Source organism: Canis lupus, chromosome 37, assembly GCF_003254725.2.
Source record: "Canis lupus dingo isolate Sandy chromosome 37, ASM325472v2, whole genome shotgun sequence".
NCBI classification, from domain to species: domain Eukaryota; kingdom Metazoa; phylum Chordata; class Mammalia; order Carnivora; family Canidae; genus Canis; species Canis lupus.
Window position 1 is genome coordinate 3,378,977 of NC_064279.1, and position 20,534 is coordinate 3,399,510.

The following is a 20,534-nucleotide window of genomic DNA, read 5'->3' on the forward strand; positions in this document are numbered from 1 at the left end:
GCTACCATCACCCCCTAAAGAACCTCATATACTATGTTAATATTTGCATATTAAAAAGTTCACTTTCATGGGTGTTAGCAAGCCACAGTTTTTGATGACTTGGCAAAACAACTGCTTTTGTCTTAAAAAACTATATATTCTGTAGAAACTTTTATATCCTACGGCTTTTTAATGAAATCTTTGGATCAGGCAATGAGATGAGATTGCAAAAGAATGTTTAAAGTTCAAATGTTAAGTCAAACACCTAGAAGCACAGCTTAAAGTAATGGTTTATTCACAGATTAATTCTGATTTTGATTTCTTCAATTACTTGTTGTAGGAAATTGGGCAAGTTATTTACCTACTCTCTGTCTTTGCATCCCCAACTTAAAAATGCGAATTCTATAAATACTCAGTGGATATTATGAAAATTACATAAATTATTATTAAGGTGCCTAGAAGATGAACATAGGGAAAGTTAAATATGAGCTTATTAAATACATCTGTTATATGCAAGTCATTGCAATACTAAATCATTGGTTTACGATGACTCTCAAATGGGGGAATATGGTACTCAAAAAATATCATCTATATTTGAGCTTATTAATTCATTTTAGAATATTACAACCTAGATTCATATTTTAAATGGTTACTGAAGTTTAAATATGATAAAGGCATAGTAAATATTTCAGTATGAAAATACTTTTAAAGTATTGATACATAGAACAGAAAAGTGCTATGTGTTTTTATTTTTATTTGTTGGGTTTTTCTTCTTTTTCTTTTTTGGGGTTTTTTGGAGGAAAGATCCCATATGATTTCCTTTGAACTATGTTATTACTACCAACAGTGTGCACATACACACACACTTCCACACACATTTTTCCAAATAAAGAGAAATTAATAGTATGACGTCATGCAGATAGTAAAATTTTAATGTATGCTTATTAAATTATTGATATGGGATCCCTGGGTGGCGCAGCGGTTTAGCGCCTGCCTTTGGCCCAGGGCGCAATCCTGGAGACCCGGGATCAAATCCCAGTCGGGCTCCCGGTGCATGGAGCCTGCTTCTCCCTCTGCCTATGTCTCTGCCTCTGTGTGTGTGTGTGTGACTATCATAAATAAATAAAAATTAAAAAAAATAAACTATTGATATGTGAAAAGAGACTATAAAACTAATTCATGGTGTTATAGATTCTGACCCTCATATTCTTGTCTTCTGTTATACTTTAATGGAGATATTTTATTCTATAGGAAAAAGTTATTAGAAGCATGGGTTCTTAACAAGTCTATCTGTATTAAAACCTGAGCTCTACAACCTACTTAACTATCTATGCTTTTGTTTCCTTATCTGTAAGTGGAGATATATCAGATGTTATTATATCTTACTGTGTTGTTAAAGAGCTTAAATAGTTAATATTTCTAAAGCACTTAAAACAGTCTGCAACTTAATGGACATCTCATAAGTGTGCTTTATAAAAAAGTAAATAAAAAGATTATACATTTTAAATTCAGATGTTCATATTTAAATCCATTTTATTTCACTAAGCTCTATTACTTAAGAAGGTTCAGTTAATCTTTCTGATCTTCTTACTCATCATCTGTCAAAAAAGAATCATATCTGTATGTTTCAGGCTTCCCCAAAATAATAAATGATGACTTCTTTATTGTATAATTGTGAGCTAGATAGTTTGGAACTTATCTTGAATTGTAAGAAACATATTAGAAAATAAATTCACTTAAAGCCATCAGATGTTGATCAAGAAAGTGAGTAAGTAGCAGGCCATAAGTTAGAGGACAAAGTAGGCTTAGGAAAATTAACTTAACATTTATGGTTTTTAATTTTTTTTAATTTTTTTATTATTATTTTTTTTACCTAGAGAAATTTGAAGATTTCAGAACCAATAGTTTGAGGGTCTAGGATAAAGATAATAACTTTTTGGCTGCCTTACCAGATATAGGAACAATAATTGGATGTTGCTCCTTGTCAGAATATAAATAAAATGGCTCCCCTCTGAGTATGAGTATCCTAGAAGCAGAAAAGTTTCTGCAGAAGTTGTATGCCAAAAAAAAAAAAAAAAAAGAAGTTGTATGCCAGCTTCAAATTTTTTGAGTCCCTGAAATTATGTTTCTTTTTTACAGAGGAAAATAACAACATTTTTAATCTGAAAATATTTCTACACTCATTACAAATACAATGCCTAGCAAACAATAAAAATATTCAGACTCATGTAAAGGTAAGAGAACATGGAATAAGACCAGGAAAATACAAGCTGTTGAAAAAGACACTTTGGGAAGCCATATATTGAAATTATCAAGTACAGGATTTAAAATATGTTTAATATGCATAAGCTAATAAAAGCTGAAATATAAACAGTGGAAAGTTCAAATGAACAAGTAAAAAAATGAATAAATAAATACAATGAAGAAGTGAAAATTCTAGTTTTAGTTATATGATAAACAAAATTTTGAAATCAAGATGGATTGAAAATAAATTATATACAATTAAAAAGATAAAGAAAGAAGTCAAAAGTTATCCAGAATTAAACATTAGAAAACATAGAAATAAAAATAAAGGATTATATAGACAGATAATATAATGACAAGGTCTTATGAATGTATTAATGGAATCCCAAAAGAAAACATGTGAGAATATGAATAATAAATTTGAGCAAATAATACTGAGAACATTTTTAAACTAGTGAAAGATGTGCTAGTATAGCTCTCTAGGGAAGAAGAACCAAGAGGAAATAGATGATTGATAGATGGATAGATAGATAGATAGATAGATAGATAGATAGATAGATAATAGATAGATAGATAAGGAATTGGCTCAAATGGTTATGGAGACTAAGAAGCCAGCAAACTAGAGACCTAGGATAGTAAGATGTATAGTTCCAGTCTGACTGAAGGTCTGAGAAGCAAAGGAGCTGATAGTGTCCCAGCTACTGTTAGGCAGGAAGAGTTCTTTCTTAAGCTTTTCATTGTGTAGGTTGTTAATTAATTGGCTAAAGCCCACCCCCATTAGGAGAGCAATCTGCTAACTCAGCCTATAATTCAAATATTCATCTTATCAAGAACCACATTCATAGACACAGAATAGTGTTTGGACAAATGTTTGTGCACCTCATGACCCATTCAAATTGACATAAAATTAACCATCATAGATTACAAGTCACAGATTCAAGAAGCGTGACAAACTGAAGAAAGATAAATTAAAAGATATTCAGAACTAGACAGAGTTTAGTAAAATTGCTAAAAATCAAAGACAAATAGAACATCATAAAAGCAGCTATACAAAAAGACATAATCAAACAATTGGTAGCTGTCTTGTAAAATAAAAATAGTAGAAATTGGAATACAATGGAATCATGTCTACAAAAGACAATAAGGGATTAATTGCGAACCAAGAATTTTAATATTTGAAAAAAATATTATTCAAGAATGAGAGTGGGAACTCTGGGAAGCTAGTGGTTGTGATATTATACTGTATCTGAGTTTTCTTGTAGAAATTGACATGGTCTTTCTGTAAGTCTAAATATATGACCTTTCTATAAATCTAAATATATGACAAAACATCAACAGCTGTGTTGTACATATTTTTTTTTTTTGGTTGACCTTAAAACCTGGATACTCCATAAATTTCTAGCACAAAAAAAGAATGTAAGAAACTAGGACAGTGACTATTGATGACTCTTCTAAGAATGTTTACCTAAGAGAAGTAGATAAATAGGGTCCTAGTTTAAGCTGGGAAGGGAAGGACTTTTTCATTTTTGATGGGAAAAATAACAGGCCAGTCAGCATAGCATTGGTCTTCTCTGTCCACATTCAGCTGCAAATGTAAATAAGGTGGGGAAATAAAGTTAGAATTAATAACAGTTTTCTTTTAGCCAACTACTTAAAATAAACAAAGGTGCATGTATTTTAGTGTATATGTAAAACACGTGAACAGTCTTTAAGGACATTGAAAAAGTGGTTAATGAACTATGGGTTCAGGTAGCGCTGAGATATTCTTGATGTTGGACGTACTGGATGGTATTGACTGAAAAAAGAAGTGGTGGTTTGAGATGCTTGGAATTGAGATCCCAGTGGTGTCACAGTTATTAGTAATGTCAAAATGTTTTGTATTACAATAGAGAATGGACATAAGAGATGTGTGAAGAAAAGATCATTGCAAGAGGGGAAAGGTTACTCTCTATCATTTGTTGTTTGGACCATTTATGAAGAGACTGAAATGACTAAAAATGATGACAGGAGTAGAGTTGGTGACACTGAATCAGGAAACTGAAATCTACAAGTACTCAAAATGGGTCAGTAGAAGACAATATGTGAGAAAACTAGATGACCTTGGTTGTGGCAATGACTTTTTAGATAGACCAAAGGCATGATTCACGAAAGAAATGATTAATGAGTGGTACTTCATTAAAACTAAAACCTTTCTCTGTAAAAGAAAATGTAAAGACAACGAGAAGACAAGTGCAGATTGGGAGAAAATATTTGCAAAAGACATCCGATAAAGGGCTGTATTTCAAAATATGTAAAGAATATTTAAAATTTCATAAACTAAAAATAGAGGAGAATATTTTTACTTGAAAAATACTGCTTCATATATAGTCTTGCTTTTACAATATTTGAAAATATACAATTCTTTTTCAAAAGTACAGCTTTATTGGTAAAATTACAATATTGAGAATGCCTACTATTTACTATCTCTATCAACGTAAATTAAACCGAAAAGGAGTCATAACACAAATGACAGTATTACATAGAATAAATCTTGAAGCTGAAGAAAGCATGAAAAAGATATGGAATTTACTTAGGTGGTTAAGATGATTAAGGTTAAGGGCCTCTGTATGTATTACGAACTGTCTAGTGACCTACGTTTGAGTACACAGTAATGTAATGAATCAATCGGATCTTACATTTCAGCTCAGCGGGTGGAAAGATAATAATAAAATTTGTGGAACAGAATAGTTCTATTGATCTCTCCTAAATCTAATCTCCCTTGTAGTATCAGCCAATCACTGGGTTTCTACTCCGGCAGGACTCTTGCCCTAAAGCAACGGCAGCTGGGGTTGCTACTACATCGGGAATGTTCTCATTAAGCCCTGTCATCCATTATCTGAATACAGTTATCAAAAACATGACAGCAGGCACTTCTAATGAGTTTGAACCATTCTGTAAGAATCCCATTATAGGGGCCAAGGGCAGGCTGCCCCAAATATGCCACGTTGTTGTAGTGATTATTTTAAATAAAAGTTACTTAAGAGAGAGCCTGAGCAGGACAGACTCAAAACCCCCTCTGTCCCAGTGAAAGAAGGAAATCAATCTCCCCTGTGAGAGGTGCCCTCCCTATACCTGGAGGTAAAGAGGCATCCTTATCCCTAGATGGGAAATGTAAGGCCCAGAAGGGCTGTATAAACCACCTTTGTTACTTTTTACCAATTTACGATCCCAACTCAAACTCTGTTTAGAATTTCTTACTAATTCAAGCTCCAAAAGTTAGTTTTTGGTGTTTTTTGTTTGTTTGTTTTGTCCTATAAGTTCCTCACAGATGTATCATTCTTTGCCTATAAAATATAAAAACTGCTTGCCTTGATAATTTCTTTAGGTCTCAATTTTATTATTGAGCCTCTGTGTGTGCATAATATTTTTTCCCTCCTCTTAATCTGTCTCATGTAAATTTTATTCTTTGTCCATCCAGAAGACCTTGAGGGTAGAGAAGAATTTTTCCTTCCCTTCAACAGAAATGAACACACACACACACACACTTTCTAGTCCAAGTTTATTAAAAGGAAAAGAGATTGGAGGCTGAATTGGGTAAGGAAAAAATCTTAATTCTCCCTCTATAAATTAAATTAGAATAGCAGGAGTCAGAATTTGGAAATGCAGGTGCTTTCTTGCTTTCTAGTAAAAATAAATGAATGAATGAATGAATGAATGAATGAATGAATGAATAAATAAATAAATAAATAGAATTTAAAAAGCTGTATTCAAGTCATTGACTGTCATTTTTGAAAGAAAGTAGAAGCTCATTTCAGTGACAGTATGACCTTCAATAATGTCCAAACTCCTGCTGCTTCTAAAATGGCTTTTATGATTCAAGGGATTTTCTCTTTCTTTAGCCATGATTTAAAAATGCAGAGGTGAGGTCAGGTGTCTTGTAGAAAGATAGATTTAGGGAAGACAGATCTATTTAGGAATAGTAATTCCAGATAGTAATTTTGATAAGTAAAAACTAAGTAAGTTATTTTTGCATGTTAAGTCCATGTGGAAATGCAATTTATGCATTGTTTTTAATAAAAGGAACAAGTAATCTAAATTAGTGAAAAGTGAAGCTGCTTACTTTATATATATATATAGTTTATATTAAATATGGATAAAATTGATAATGTGATATATTCCCCATTGAAGATCACCTACCATTTTAATGAATCTTGGAAAAAGATCCAGTACTTTATTTTTTTTTTTGCCTTTTATTTTATTTATTTTTTTTATTGGTGTTCAATTTACTAACATAGAGAATAACACCCAGTGCCCGTCACCCATTCACTCCCACCCCCCGCCCTCCTCCCCTTCTACCACCCCTAGTTCGTTTCCCAGAGTTAGCAGTCTTTACGTTCTGTCTCCCTTTCTGATATTTCCCACACATTTCTTCTCCCTTCCCTTATTTTCCCTTTCACTATTATTTATATTCCCCAAATGAATGAGAACATATAATGTTTGTCCTTCTCCGAGTGGCTTACTTCACTCAGCATAATACCCTCCAGTTCCATCCACATTGAAGCAAATGGTGGGTATTTGTCATTTCTAATAGCTGAGTAATATTCCCTTGTATACATAAACCACATCTTCTTTATCCATTCATCTTTCGTTGGACACCGAGGCTCCTTCCACAGTTTGGCTATAGTGGCCATTGCTGCTAGAAACATCGGGGTGCAGGTGTCCCGGCGTTTCATTGCATTTGTATCTTTGGGGTAAATCCCCAACAGTGCAATTGCTGGGTCGTAGGGCAGGTATATTTTTAACTGTTTGAGGAACCTCCACACAGTTTTCCAGAGTGGCTGCACCAGGTCACATTCCCACCAACAGTGGAAGACGGTTCCCTTTTCTCCGCATCCTCTCCAACATTTGTTGTTTCCTGCCTTGTTAATTTTCCAAGATCCAGTACTTTAATGGAATATGATATGAAGAATCTTAGTTACAGCTATTAGTATTCCTGAAATCTTTGAAAATTTAAAGACATTTAAAAATATTTCCTTACCTCATTTGCCTAGCTATAAAATGTGCACTAATATATTGAAAGGGGCTAATGACATTCAGGCATTTAACATCATCATTTTCAAGACTTTTATGAACTACAATCAAATAATTACTGCTAATTAGTATGTTAGGGTAGCAGAATTATTAGTGTTTGTAAGAAGGTTAGCAATATGTTGAATGTATGGCATCCATCCAAACATCAATGGGGCTGACATTTTCTTTGCTCTTTTTTTGTTAACATCGAATAAAGAAAGTCTCCTTTTTATTAACTCCAAATGTGATTTTGCTTGCAATTTTCACTAGTTTACATTTTTATTATTTACATTTGGGTCTTTTACATATTCCTCTTTCCTACAGCTTAAAGGAGTTTAACATAATATTCACAGAGAAGTGAAATCTAAAATCAAAATTGCAAACTGAACTGTGAGGAGTTTTTACAGTTTGAAAGTTGTTTTGTTTTTTTTACTCTTAAATATTGAATTATTTTTTAATAACTTCTTATAGGATAGTAATACTTGAATTCACAAAGACTTTCTAAGGATATGACCATTACATTGAGGCTGTATCTCAAATGTAAAGGCAGCCTGGTTTATGTGGGAAAGGTACAATGAAATAAATAGGTCTATCCAGTTATAGCAAGGGACAATAAAGATGAGGCATGATATATACCAGTAACATTAAACTGTTAAATAAGAAAATTAGAATCCCAAGCAGTCTGATTGTTACATATTCTTTTTAACATATAATGCTAGTTAGATTATTTAGAGTAGATAAGTAATACATGGGGCCTGACATAGTTACCTGGCTAGAGTATTGCTTTCAGAACAGGGAGGTAAATATGAACATGTCCACTATAAGATGTTCAAAGACAACCACTTCCTCACACATGAACCTTATGAAGTTCCTAAAGGCAGTATTAACAATTGCTAGATATTATCTGCCATCACAGCTATAATATTAAACATTATGCTTTCTCTGGAAAACTTCATTTCATTTAATCCTGGTTCCCCTTTCACCATATACCTTCTCCCCACCCTCCCCCACACACTTACACACTCTTTTCAGAGCTAATAGAGTGGGATTTTGAGATACAATTTTTGCATGTCGTTCAATACCCAAGAGCAATTCTTTATTCCAATGTTAAAAGACTCATTTTAGGGCACCATTAGCATTAATAGTATATGCTCTAAAATGTCAGACATGTTCTGCTTTAGGATTATTCTAATAGATCTTTCTTCCCCACTACTTACCCACAGCCATGGAAACCAGTAGAAATGTGATGTCTAAAAACATGGCAATAACCTGTAAGAAATTACTTGTATCATCTTATTCACTGATTCATTCAGTCAGTCATTCATTCAACGAATGATGTATATCTTTATGATTCACTGCTACATAGGTCATTAAGGCGACTATAATTTTTTAAAAGTTATTTTTCTCTATTAATCCAAACCGAATCCAAATAGTTACATGCTGTTGCATTCAAATTATTCTTTCTTTTGGGATCTATGTCCATTTTTTCTAGATGAGCAGTGATTCTCTCTCTCTTTTCCTGGCTTTGCATCACTTGTGGATCCCCCACCCCCATTCTTTTTTTTTAATTTTTATTTATTTATGATAGTCACAGAGAGAGAGAGAGAGAGAGGCAGAGACACAGGCAGAGGGAGAAGCAGGCTCCATGCACTGGGAGCCCGACGTGGGACTCGATCCCGGGTCTCCAGGATCGTGCCTTGGGCCAAAGGCAGGCACTAAACCGCTGTGCCACCCAGGGATCCCCCCCACCCCCATTCTTAAAACATATATTAGGAACCCACTTCACTACACTAAGAGCTCCCTATACTGAAGCCTATATTTCTGTATATTTTTAAAAATCCAAAAGTGCTTTTCTTCTCTTTTAATACAAAAGGTTTATTTTATTCTTGCCAAAATTCTAGTTTATTTTTACTACAATGGTAAGAAACAAAGAAAAAGGGAGAATTTATAAAGTAAGAATCCCTTGTGAATCTGGTCTCCAGCTCCATAGATTACAAATCTTAACAATTTGTCGTGCATCTTTCTAGGCTGCCTCTATACATTACAAAGTAAAAAAAAAAAAAAAAAAAAAAAAAGGCGGATCTTCATATCTCAATATACACATCCATATATGGGTACATATAGAAATGTGCACTGTGCACATATAATTGTATATTTGCATATAAATGTGTGTATATATATATTTATACATGCAGACTTTTAAAAACAAATATTGGGCTATATGTATTAGTTGTATATATTTTTTTCTCCTCAATATCTTTATCTCTTTCCTTTCACTAAGAGTATAGATATGTTTAAGTCACCTGCACTGCAGTGAGTAAATGAATAAATAACAATCTTTCCATATCCTATTTTTTAAGATATTATTTATTTATTTTAGTGAGATAGAGCCAGAGAGTGAATGCATGAGCAGGGAGGGACAGAGGGGAAGGGAAAGGAGAGGGAGAAAGCATGTGAGGCAGAGTCCAGACTGAGTGTGGAGCCCAATGCGGGACTTGATCTCAAGACTGTGAGATCATGACCTGTGCTGAAACCAAGAGTCAGATGCTTAACTGACTGGGCCAGCCAGGTGCCCTGCCCCATCTCCTTCTGGATACCAGTCTGTATCCTCCCCTTCTCAGTTGAGGTCTTGAAAAGAGTGGTGCAAATCCCTGATCTTCAACTCCCCCAGTACCAGTCACTTCCTTCTCATTGTCGTATGCCTTGGTAACAGTCACTCCACAGAAACTCCTCTAAAAAAGACACTGGTGATATCTTTGTGGATAAATCTAATAAATGTTTTGTGTTTTTTTTTATTATCTTGGTGTAAATCTAAACTTTATTACCTAATGAATGGCTTATTGTGCCAAACTTTTGTTTTGTTTTGCTTCCTTATCTTGAAATTTTCCCCTCACTAATATTCATTCTTAAACTCTTTCTTGAGTTTCTTTTTTTGCTCCAATCATCTTTAGTGTCTTCCATAAATCTTAACATTTTCCTTCTTTTAAAAAAAAGATTCTATGTATTTATTCATCATATATATATATATATATATATATATATATAGAGAGAGAGAGAGAGAGAGAGAGAGAGAGAGGCAGAGACATAGGCAGAGGGAGAAGCAGGCTCCATGCAGGGAGCCCGATGTGGGACTTGATCCCAGGACCCCGGGATCATGCCCTGAGCTGAAGGCAGACGCTCAACCACTGAGCCATCCAGGCACCCCACATTTTCCTTCTTTTTATATACTCTCTTTGGATAATCTTATGCCATTTCAGAGGTTAAAGTATCATTTTGCTAATTGACCCAAACCTTTCATTGCCTGGGTTATTCTGGAGTTAAAGATGATGCATCCAACTGTCCATTATTCGTGCATTTTGTGGATTCTTCAAATCTGCCTACCTCATATTGAGCTCACCATCTCTCTCTGTGCCCCTACTCCACCTTCCTCAACTCTGTGGTTTTCTTTGTATTTCATATCATTGTCAGTTAATAGCATTACTAAGTCAAATTCAGTAGAAACCTAGATGTTATCCCAAATTCTTATCTTTTCTACTAAAGTGCTAGTACCTGACAATTTTACTTCCTAATTTTTTTCAAACATTTTACTTCTTTTTATTACCACCAAAACAAACTTTGAGTTTTCAGGGAAAATAAATAAAAGAGGCCACTTCTAACTATGTGCAAAGTGTCTGTAATATTTTAATTTGATAATGAAATAAGGCATTATGGGATTAAAAAATATGAAGGTAGTCTTAAAAGATTAAGGGGTCCAATCTGACAAGGGAGTATATGTAAGCCAGAGAAGTACCAGTTATCATTGATAAGGTGGTTTGAGACCAAATAGAAGCTTATGAATGTCAAGTGGAATTTGAATTTTATTAGGATAGAACAGTCTTTGAAGGATTATTAATAGAAGTGTGACAGGATTAGCATCATGTTTTAGGGTTATTAACCTGGCCACATGCATTGTTTAGATTGGAGGACAAAAAAAAAAAATTGCAGGTGGGAAAACCAGGTAGGAGAGTTCTGAAGAAAAATACAAACAATAAAGTCATGGATTAGACATTAAAAGGAATCAAAAGAAAAGTAATATATTGAAGGATTTTGTTATACTTCTAATTTAAAGTGAAGGAAGCTTTACCAAGGATAAAATGACAATTCCTTTGGTTAATTATTTAGACATTTTTCCTCATCATGTAAAATTATTTTCAAATATGGAGAGATTAAGTAAAACAGTAAAATTTATATCTTCTAAAATCACCAATCATTTTGCCAAGTTGTTTATTTGACAAGAGTGTGTGAAAGAAAATATAGAAATTTCAGATGCATTAGGAAAACAAATGGAAGTGTCAGTTATCTGCATGCACCATTACATCCTCATCTGGAGTGGACAATGAACAAACTGACATCAATCACCTTTGTTTGTCTTGTAAGATACACACCCAAGGTGTCCAAATGCAATGATCTCATTGCTGTAAATGCTGTTTAATAAAATTGTTATTTCACTTGCCACATCTGCTATGTTCTGACTGTAAATATTGCCAGCCACTTAGTAAAATCAATGACATTAAAAGCCTTAGCAGATGTTTTAGGGCATGGACACAAATCTTATCATGAGTGAGTTCAGGAATGAATTTTAACAATTTATCATTTTGCTCATTTAGGTTTTTCATCTTGATCTTCTTGTAATTAAAGGGCCAGAGTCAAAAAGCTTGACTATATGGAGAGGCTTCCAAAATAGAGCGCTTTGGTAAGGGCATCTTGTAGACTGTCCAATTCACAATCACCCTTTTTTATACTTAAGTTTTAGAAAATTTGTAATCCAAAAGCCTCAGGAAAGAGTTTTGGGGCTGATATAACTTGTAACACATTATCTCTATAAAAATGTCTTCATATTAGATTTTGGAATGGCTAGAGTAATAATTAAGTCTGACACTTTGCATTTCTGTGGCCGTTGATAGATCCTTTTGTCATCCCTTATAGAATTTGTTGTTTCTCTGAGACAGATAAGAGTCTTTAAAGTGTGATAGTTCCCTAATACATCCTTCATTTATAATTCTATGACCACTATGGACACCCAGAATTGAACACTTCATTTATGCCCAGAAATGGAAAAGCAAAAGCACACCGATGCCTTTCATTATTACATGAAATATCTAACAAGTGTGGGATTCCAAACTAAATAATCAGAATTCAATCCAGATTCTTCCATTTACTGGTTATTTTACCTCAGTAGGTGGCCAAATGTCTCTGAATCTTATTTTCCTCATGTATAGAAAATTCATAGAATGTTGTGGAATTAAACAGTGTATAGTACATTGCCTACTTCAAACATGTGATTCAGGAGTTTAGTGTTTAGCAAATATTGTTCATATTCAGTTAACCATATATTAGGTCACTAATAATTGAATAATTTAGCAAAATTATATGTTCTTATTGATTTCACAGATATCATTTGAGTTTTTACTGTTTCATGCACTATTCTAGTCACTAAGAATAAACTAGTGAATAAAATAAATTCCTAGCTCTTGGGAAGCTTCTGTTCTGGTAAATATCAACCAACAGTAAGTTAATAAACTAATAGATGTATAATACTTCAGATGGTGATACACTCTATGAAGAAAAGTTGAATAAGTTTAGGAGATAGAAGGACACAAACTGGAGGTAGGTATTGTTTTAGACAGAATTGTAAGGAAATAAACATAGACTGGTAAGAATTAAAGCAAATTCCTCAGTGAAACAAGAATTGAGATTATTGGAATTCATTCCCCAACAGAGGAAATATGCATAAATATAGCCCTGAGGTGGGGAATGCCTTACTTAGCATGTTCATCTCCAACAGAATTCTATTAGGTACTACATTAAAGTGTTAATTAAAAAGTAAGTGTATATGATACTGAGGCCAGAAAAACATTAAGAATGCAATCATGTAGAAATTTTCTATATAAGGGGCTGAAACACAGGATGAAAGGTCTATACATATTTCACGTGTATTTAAATTCTGTGATAAGTAAAATGCATTAGAGTACACTTAAGGACTTAAATAATGAAACACTATAGAGTCTTAGATGTGATAGTGAAGGAATCATTAAGCTTGAGACTGTAATTAATTCAATTATAGAATAGATATTTAAAATCCATCTGCTTGGAAGTTCAACTTTTTCACTTTCTATCTTCTTCACTGATTAGAATACTGATCTCCTCTTTTTGCTGCACTATTCTTTATTGTGTTTCACAGATACCGAGTTTTTCACATATTGAAGGTTTCTAGCAACCCCACATCTATCAGTATCATTTTCCCAGCAGGATTTGCTCACTTGGTGTCTCTGTTTCACATTTTAGTAATTCTGGCAATATTTTAAGCTTTATTATTATTGTGATGATAATCCATTATGTGCTATGGTAATTGTTTTGGGCTCCATGACCTGTTCCCATATAAAAGGGCAAATTTAACTGATAGATGTTTATGTGTTATGTTTGTTCTGTTGTGTGCGGTCCTTCTCCCATCTCTTTCCCTTCCTTGGGTTTACCTATTTTCTGAGGCACAACGATATTGAGATGAGGCCAGTTAATAATCCTACAATGGCCTTCAAGTGTTCAAGTGAAAGGAAGAGTTGCACATCTTTTACATAGCTAGAAATGATTAAGCTTAGTGAGGAAGGCATGCTGAAAGCAGAGATAGGCCAAAAACCAAGGCTCTGGCACCACTTAGGCAACTTGTGAGCATAAGGAAAAAATTATTGAAGAAAATTAAAAGTGCTACTCCAGTGAACATATGAATAAGAAAATGAAACAGCCTCTTCACTTGATATGGAGAAGGTTCTAATGGTCTGGATAGAAGATCAAACCAGATACAACTTTCCCTTAAGTCAAAGCCTAAACCAGAGAAAAGCACTAACTCTCTTCAATTATCTGAAGCCTGAGAGAGGTGAGGAGGATGCTTATTGGCCATTCTGAAAATCCTAAGATCTTAAGAATTTTGCTAACCCTGCTCTGCTTGTGCTCTACAAGTGGAACAACAAACCCTGATGACAGCACATCTGTTTACATCATGGTTTACTGAATATTTTAAGCCCACTGTTGAGACTTACTGCTTAGAAAGAAAATTCCTTTCAAAATATTACTTTTAATTGACAATGTACTTAGTCACCCAAGTGCTCTGATGAAAGCATACAATGAGATCATGTTTTCAGGACTGCTAACACAAGATCCATTTTGTAGCCCTTGGATCAAGGAGTACTTTTGAATTTCAGATCTTATTATTTCAGAAATATATTTTGTAAGAGCAAAGCTGCCATACATGACAGTGATTTCCTCTGATGGATCTGGGCAAGGTAAATTGAAAACTTTCTATAAGGGATTTCACCATTCTAGATGCCATTGATTCAGTTATGATTGATGCAAAGAGACCAAAATATTGACATTAACAAGAATTTGGAAGAAATTGATTCCAACCCTCATGGATGACCTTGAGGGGTTCAAGATTTCAGTGAAGAAAGTAACTGAAATGTGGTGGAAACAGCAAAAGAACTGGAATCAGGAGTGGAGCAAGAAGATGTGAGTGAATTGCTGAAATTTCATTATAAAACCTAAATGGATAAGGAGTTGCTTCTTATGGATGAACAGAGGAAGTGATTTCTTGAAGTGGAATCTACTCCTGGTAAAGTGAAGATTGTTAAAATGACAACAAAGAATTTAGAATTGTGCATAAAACTAGTTGTAAAATTTAAGACTTTACAGAAACCAGCAGGATTTGACAGGGTTGACTACAATTTTGAAAGATATTCTACTTGGGTAAAATGCTACCAAACAGCATCACATCATACAGAGAAATCTTTTGTGAAAGGAAATGTTAACTGATGCAGCGAATTTCACCATTGTCTTATTTTAAGAAACTGCCATGCCACCCCAAACTTTAGCAACCACGACCCCAGTCTGCCAGCCACCATCAACATTGAGGCAAGGGCCTCCACCAACAAAAAGACTATAGCCTGCAGAAAGCTTACATAACGGTTAGGATTTTTTTTGAAAAAAATATTTTTAAATTAAGGTATATGCATAGTTTTTAGTATAAACATAACTTTTCCATGTGCTGTGAAATCAAAAAATCCATTGACTTGCTTTACTGTGATATTGCAGCGGTCTGAAATGCAACCTACAATATCTCTAACATGCTTTTATTTACCTTTTTTTTTTTTTCTTTTGGTTATTGTGAGATTTTTTGTTTTGTTTTTAAGTCATGGAGATGTAATGATGTAGAAGATGAATTTGAAGAAGAAAAAAAATAACATGTACATACATGATTTATTAGAAGTAAAGAAACAACTTCATGGATTCCCAAATTTTAAAAGCTTCTATTTCAATCTACATGTATTTGTGTAAAGATTCTTCCTTAGAGAATTAATTACTTCTGATCACATTTTGCCCTAATTTGTAGATATTTATGTGATGTGGACAAAACACTGAGAATTAGGTCCTTCTTAGCTAATATACAGCTGTGTGCCTGACTCCTTTTTCTTTTTTCTTTTCTTTTCTTTTCTTTTCTTTTCTTTTCTTTTCTCTTTTCTTTTCTTTTCTTTCTTTCTCTTTCTTTCTTTCTTTCTTTCTTTCTTTCTTTCTTTCTTTCTTCTTTCCTTTTCCTTTTCCTTTTCTTTTCTTTTTCCTTCCTTCCTTTCTTCTTCTTCTTCTTCTTCTTCTTCTTCTTCTTCTTCTTCTTCTTCTTCTTCTTCTTTTCTTCTTCTTCTTTCTTCTTCTTTTCTTTCTTTCTTTCTTTCTTTCTTTCTTTCTTTCTTTCTTTCTTTCTTTCTCTTTCTTTCTTTCTCCTTTCTAATATAAGATCTCCATCTGGTTTTAAAAACACATTAATCACAGTTTTTGACTCTATAGGAATTAGGTAGATAGAAACAGTGCTGGTTTTTTGTTTTTTCTCAAATCTATATTGTATTTTATGTACCTTCCAAATTTGAGGTTTTATAGTAGACATCATAATCGATTTTAGGAAGATAAAAAAGTTTTGTGGAAAAAGTCTGGTCTTAAAACTAGGAATTGTTTTGTATTCTTATGATTGTTGCTAACTAACTTAGTCATCTTGGGAAATTACTAACTTTCTGGGATTTAGTGTTCTCACCTGGAACATAAAATTAATTGAATTGGTTTGTAGACTGTTTCTATATCATAACCATATTGATTGTATATATTTAAAAATATTCAGAGTTACTAGATGTATGGAATTCCATTGTTTCAACCCTATGTTTTCAAATATTTTCAGAAATCCAAACATAATATTGCATATCATTTATACCTTGACGTTCTTAGTTTCATATCCATAGTGGACTATAAAAGATGTGAATATTTTATACTTTTCCAAGCTATTTCCTCACGAGTGGAGATTTTCTGCCCCTCTCTCCATATTTTACAATCTATTTTATTAGTTTGAACTCTTTTATTTCTAGTTGTTTTATTTTTTCTATACATTTATTTTTCCTTACTGGATTGTAAACTTTATAAATGTAAGGAATATATCTTTTTGTTATGCTCTGTGATTTTTAGCATAATGTGCAAAACAGTCACATATAAGCACATTGCTGGATGCTTCCTTAATCATGGACAAAGGATATCAAGAATGATTCTTAAACTAGTCTTCCTAGGATGTTGATTAATTATTGTCATCAAGTAAAAGGGCCATTTATAGAAATCCAACCACAAAAACTAGTGACAGATTTCCTTTATGGCATCTTACATTCAAATTCAAATGTGTCCTATTAAATTAAGGGGAAATAAGTTATGTCATTAAAATGTCTGATCTCATCGTTATTTCCATAGCAACTTGATTTAATGTAAATATCATTGCACAGTACAACTGGATTAATTCAAACAAAAATGGTATTGGAGAGAGAAAAATGACTTTATCTAAAACTGTTATTCTGTAAATCTCCTCTTTTATGTTTCCTCCAGAGTAAAAGTACCATTTGAAACATGATATGGCATGAGAATACCTGTCCTTTATTAAGAGTAAGATTAAATTTACTCAATTTTTTTGGTCACATTCCATTTATCTCTAGAGTAAAGGTAAACAAAATCCTTTGTTTTTCTAATATACATTTTTTTCAGGAAAATCTGTACTAGAAGCAGAAACTAATTCATATTAATCTTGACATGTTAACATTTTTAAATCTTTAATGAATAAATTTGCAAAAGTTATTAAAACTAAGAAAGGAGTAATTCTGTTTTTCTTTTAATACCCATAACAGTTTGGCAGAGAAGACTCATTTTACTTATAACTATGTCCTGCATTGCTATTGCAGTAAGTGAGACTTTAAGATACACTTTTGACTACTTTCTCTTTATGAAAACCAGAAACAACTGTTAGTATACGTTCACACTACCATAGAAAAAAAAGTTAAATTTCATTCTTTTTATACTGGGACATAAATGTTTTTGCAGATTTTTATTAGTGGACCATTAGCCAGATGCCTTCACATGGTTTAAACAGGTATCAGAAATAAGTATTCAAATTCTTTTCCTGGTACATACAACTGATCCATTCTATGGTTTAAGGATTAAGGATATGTGAATTTCTCATCTTTTGAAGTGGCTGAGTGTTTGTTATGTTTGTTAATCTTTTTAGTACATGATTTTATTTAAAGGTTATTCATAGCAACTATCAATAATACTAATACATTGCCTTATATTGAATGGATAATGAAAAAATGTTGATTTAGCCTACACTAATTACATTTTTATATTTTGGATATTACATTTATTAATTATTTGATAATTCTATAAATTAAGTGAATAAATAAGTCATAAATTTCTATAAATTAAGTGAATAAACAAGTCATAAATTATGTACTACAAATAATATGATAAAGAAAATACACTTCAAAAAAAGGGATTATTGATAAAACTAAGATTAGAGTAAAAATGCTATTAGAAATAATAGTGGAAAGCCTATTTCATTGTTTAATAAACACTTTACAAATCTTATTATCAGAGTACAGAATAGTTTGAAAATTAACTGAATTTGCAAACCTGTCCAACTTGATAGATTGATTATGCTTTCCAACATATTTATCACCTGTTCTCTTCCAGTTACTTTACCCTCCCACTTTTCTCTACCACAGTTTATTAATGGCAGGGTATGCAACAATTGACCTAAAAATAGGGAAAAAATTGAGAGATATAGAATATGTGATTCCCTGAAAAATAGTTGAATTCTTTTGGGAGTACATTAACTCATTCCATTAAGATTTTATCCTCACTTATCCTCAAAATACAGTTACTCTGTCTTATAATTTTCTTCATCAAAATGATGATATGAATACTTTCTCAGACAGGAATTATAAGGATTATATAATTCATGACAAGCTCTAAAATACTTATTTCATTAATTATTATATTTATTAATGTTTCTTATTAAGTCTTCCATAGTCTCCCTACTCTCGCTACCCATATTTTGCCCATTAATAAATACTTTGACTTTCAGTGCATGTTTTTGTGTAGGTAACATGAAGTGGTAGCTATCTCCAAAGAAGCAACCATATGGAATTTTTGTGACTTAGAGAAGTTTCCTATAGTTGCTGACTTTTATTTCAATAAATAACTGTAATAGTTTGGGAAGTAAACATGTTAAGAAAATAAAGTTCTGGTATGAGATGAAACTGAAAAATCCAATAACATTTGTAAAAATAAAACTGAGTTGAGAAAAGAGTTATAGACAAACAAAAATCAATTTGTTTTAATAAACTAACTTTTGGGGGTAATGATTTTTGTTTTTATTTCAAAAGTATTGAGTTTAGAAATAACTTGTATGATGTCTTTTTATGTTTGTATTTTCCCATATACTTTCATTTGTTTATTTTTAATTTTAATTCCAGTGTAATTAATATACAAAGTTATATTAGTTTCATGTATACAATATAGTGATTCAACAATTTTATGTATTACTTTATGCTCATTATGATAAGTGTGCTCTTAATTCCCCTCACTTATTTAATCCATTCCCATGCCCACCTCCCTTCTGGTGACCACCAGGTTGTTTTGTATTTTAGGAATCTGTTTTTTTTTTGTTGTTGTTGTTGTGTTGTTAATTTCTTTTTCCTTTCCTCTTTTGTTTGGTTTCTTAACTTCCAAATATGATGCAATCATATGGTATTTGTCTATCTCTGACTTGTTTCACTTAGGATTATACCCTTTAGATCCATCTATGCTTTTGCAAATGTTAAGATTTCATTCTTTTTTATGGCTGAATAATATCTCATTATATGAGATATAGATATAGATATATCACCTTCTTTTTCCATTAATCCATCCATGGATACTTGCATCACTTCCATAATTTGGCTATGGTAAATAATGTTGCAATAAACATAAGGGTGCAGATATCTTTTTGAATTAGTGTATTTGTACTTATTGGGCAAATACCCAGTAGTGGAATTACTGGAACATATGGTAATTCTGTTTTTAACTTTTTGAAGAAACTCCATAATGTTTTTCACAGTGGCTGCCCTGGCTTGCATTCCCACCAAAGGTATGTGAAAGTTCCCTTTTGTCTACATCCTTGTCAACATTTATTTTTTCTTTTATTATGATTTTAGACATTCTGATATTTGTGAGGTGATATCGTGGTTTTGATTTGCAATCCCTGATGATGAATGATGTTGATCCTCTTTTAATGTCAGCTGTGAGATTTTCATGTAGGGCCTTTATCATGTTGAAGTATTTTTCCACTAAACCTACTTTGTTAAGGGTTTTCATGATGAATAGATATTGTCTTTTGTCAAATGCCTTTTAATTATCTATTGAAATGATCATATGGTTCTTATCTTTTCTCTTACTAATATGAAGGACCATGTTGATTGATTTGTATTACAATACCCTTGTATCTTTGGATTAAATCCCACTTGATCATGGTGAGTGATTTTTAAAAAAGGTGTTGTTAAATCCATTTTACTAATACTCTATTAGGAATTTTTGTGTCTATGGCTGTCAGAGATATTGGCCTGGATTTCTCTTTTTATTGTAGTGTCTGTATCTGGTTGAAATGAAAGTAATGTTGGCCTCATAGAATGAATTTGGAAGCTTTCCCTACTGCTTCTAATTTTTAGAATAGTTTGAGAATAGGTATTAACTCCTTAAATATTTCATGTAATTCCCCTGTGAAGCCTTCTGGTCCTAGACTTTGTTCATTGGGAGAGTCTTTTTTTTTTTTTTTTTTCATTGGGAGAGTCTTGATTATCAAGTCACTATTATTACTGGCAATTAGTCTGTTTAAATTTTTC

General features: G+C 32.7%; 1 long non-coding RNA gene across 1 annotated transcript in view; it reads left to right on the forward strand.

Moving 5' to 3' along the window:
- LOC125754515 (uncharacterized) overlaps positions 1–20,534 on the forward strand; it is a 72,503-nt gene that overhangs the window by 13,707 nt on the left and 38,262 nt on the right. The window lies entirely within an intron of this gene.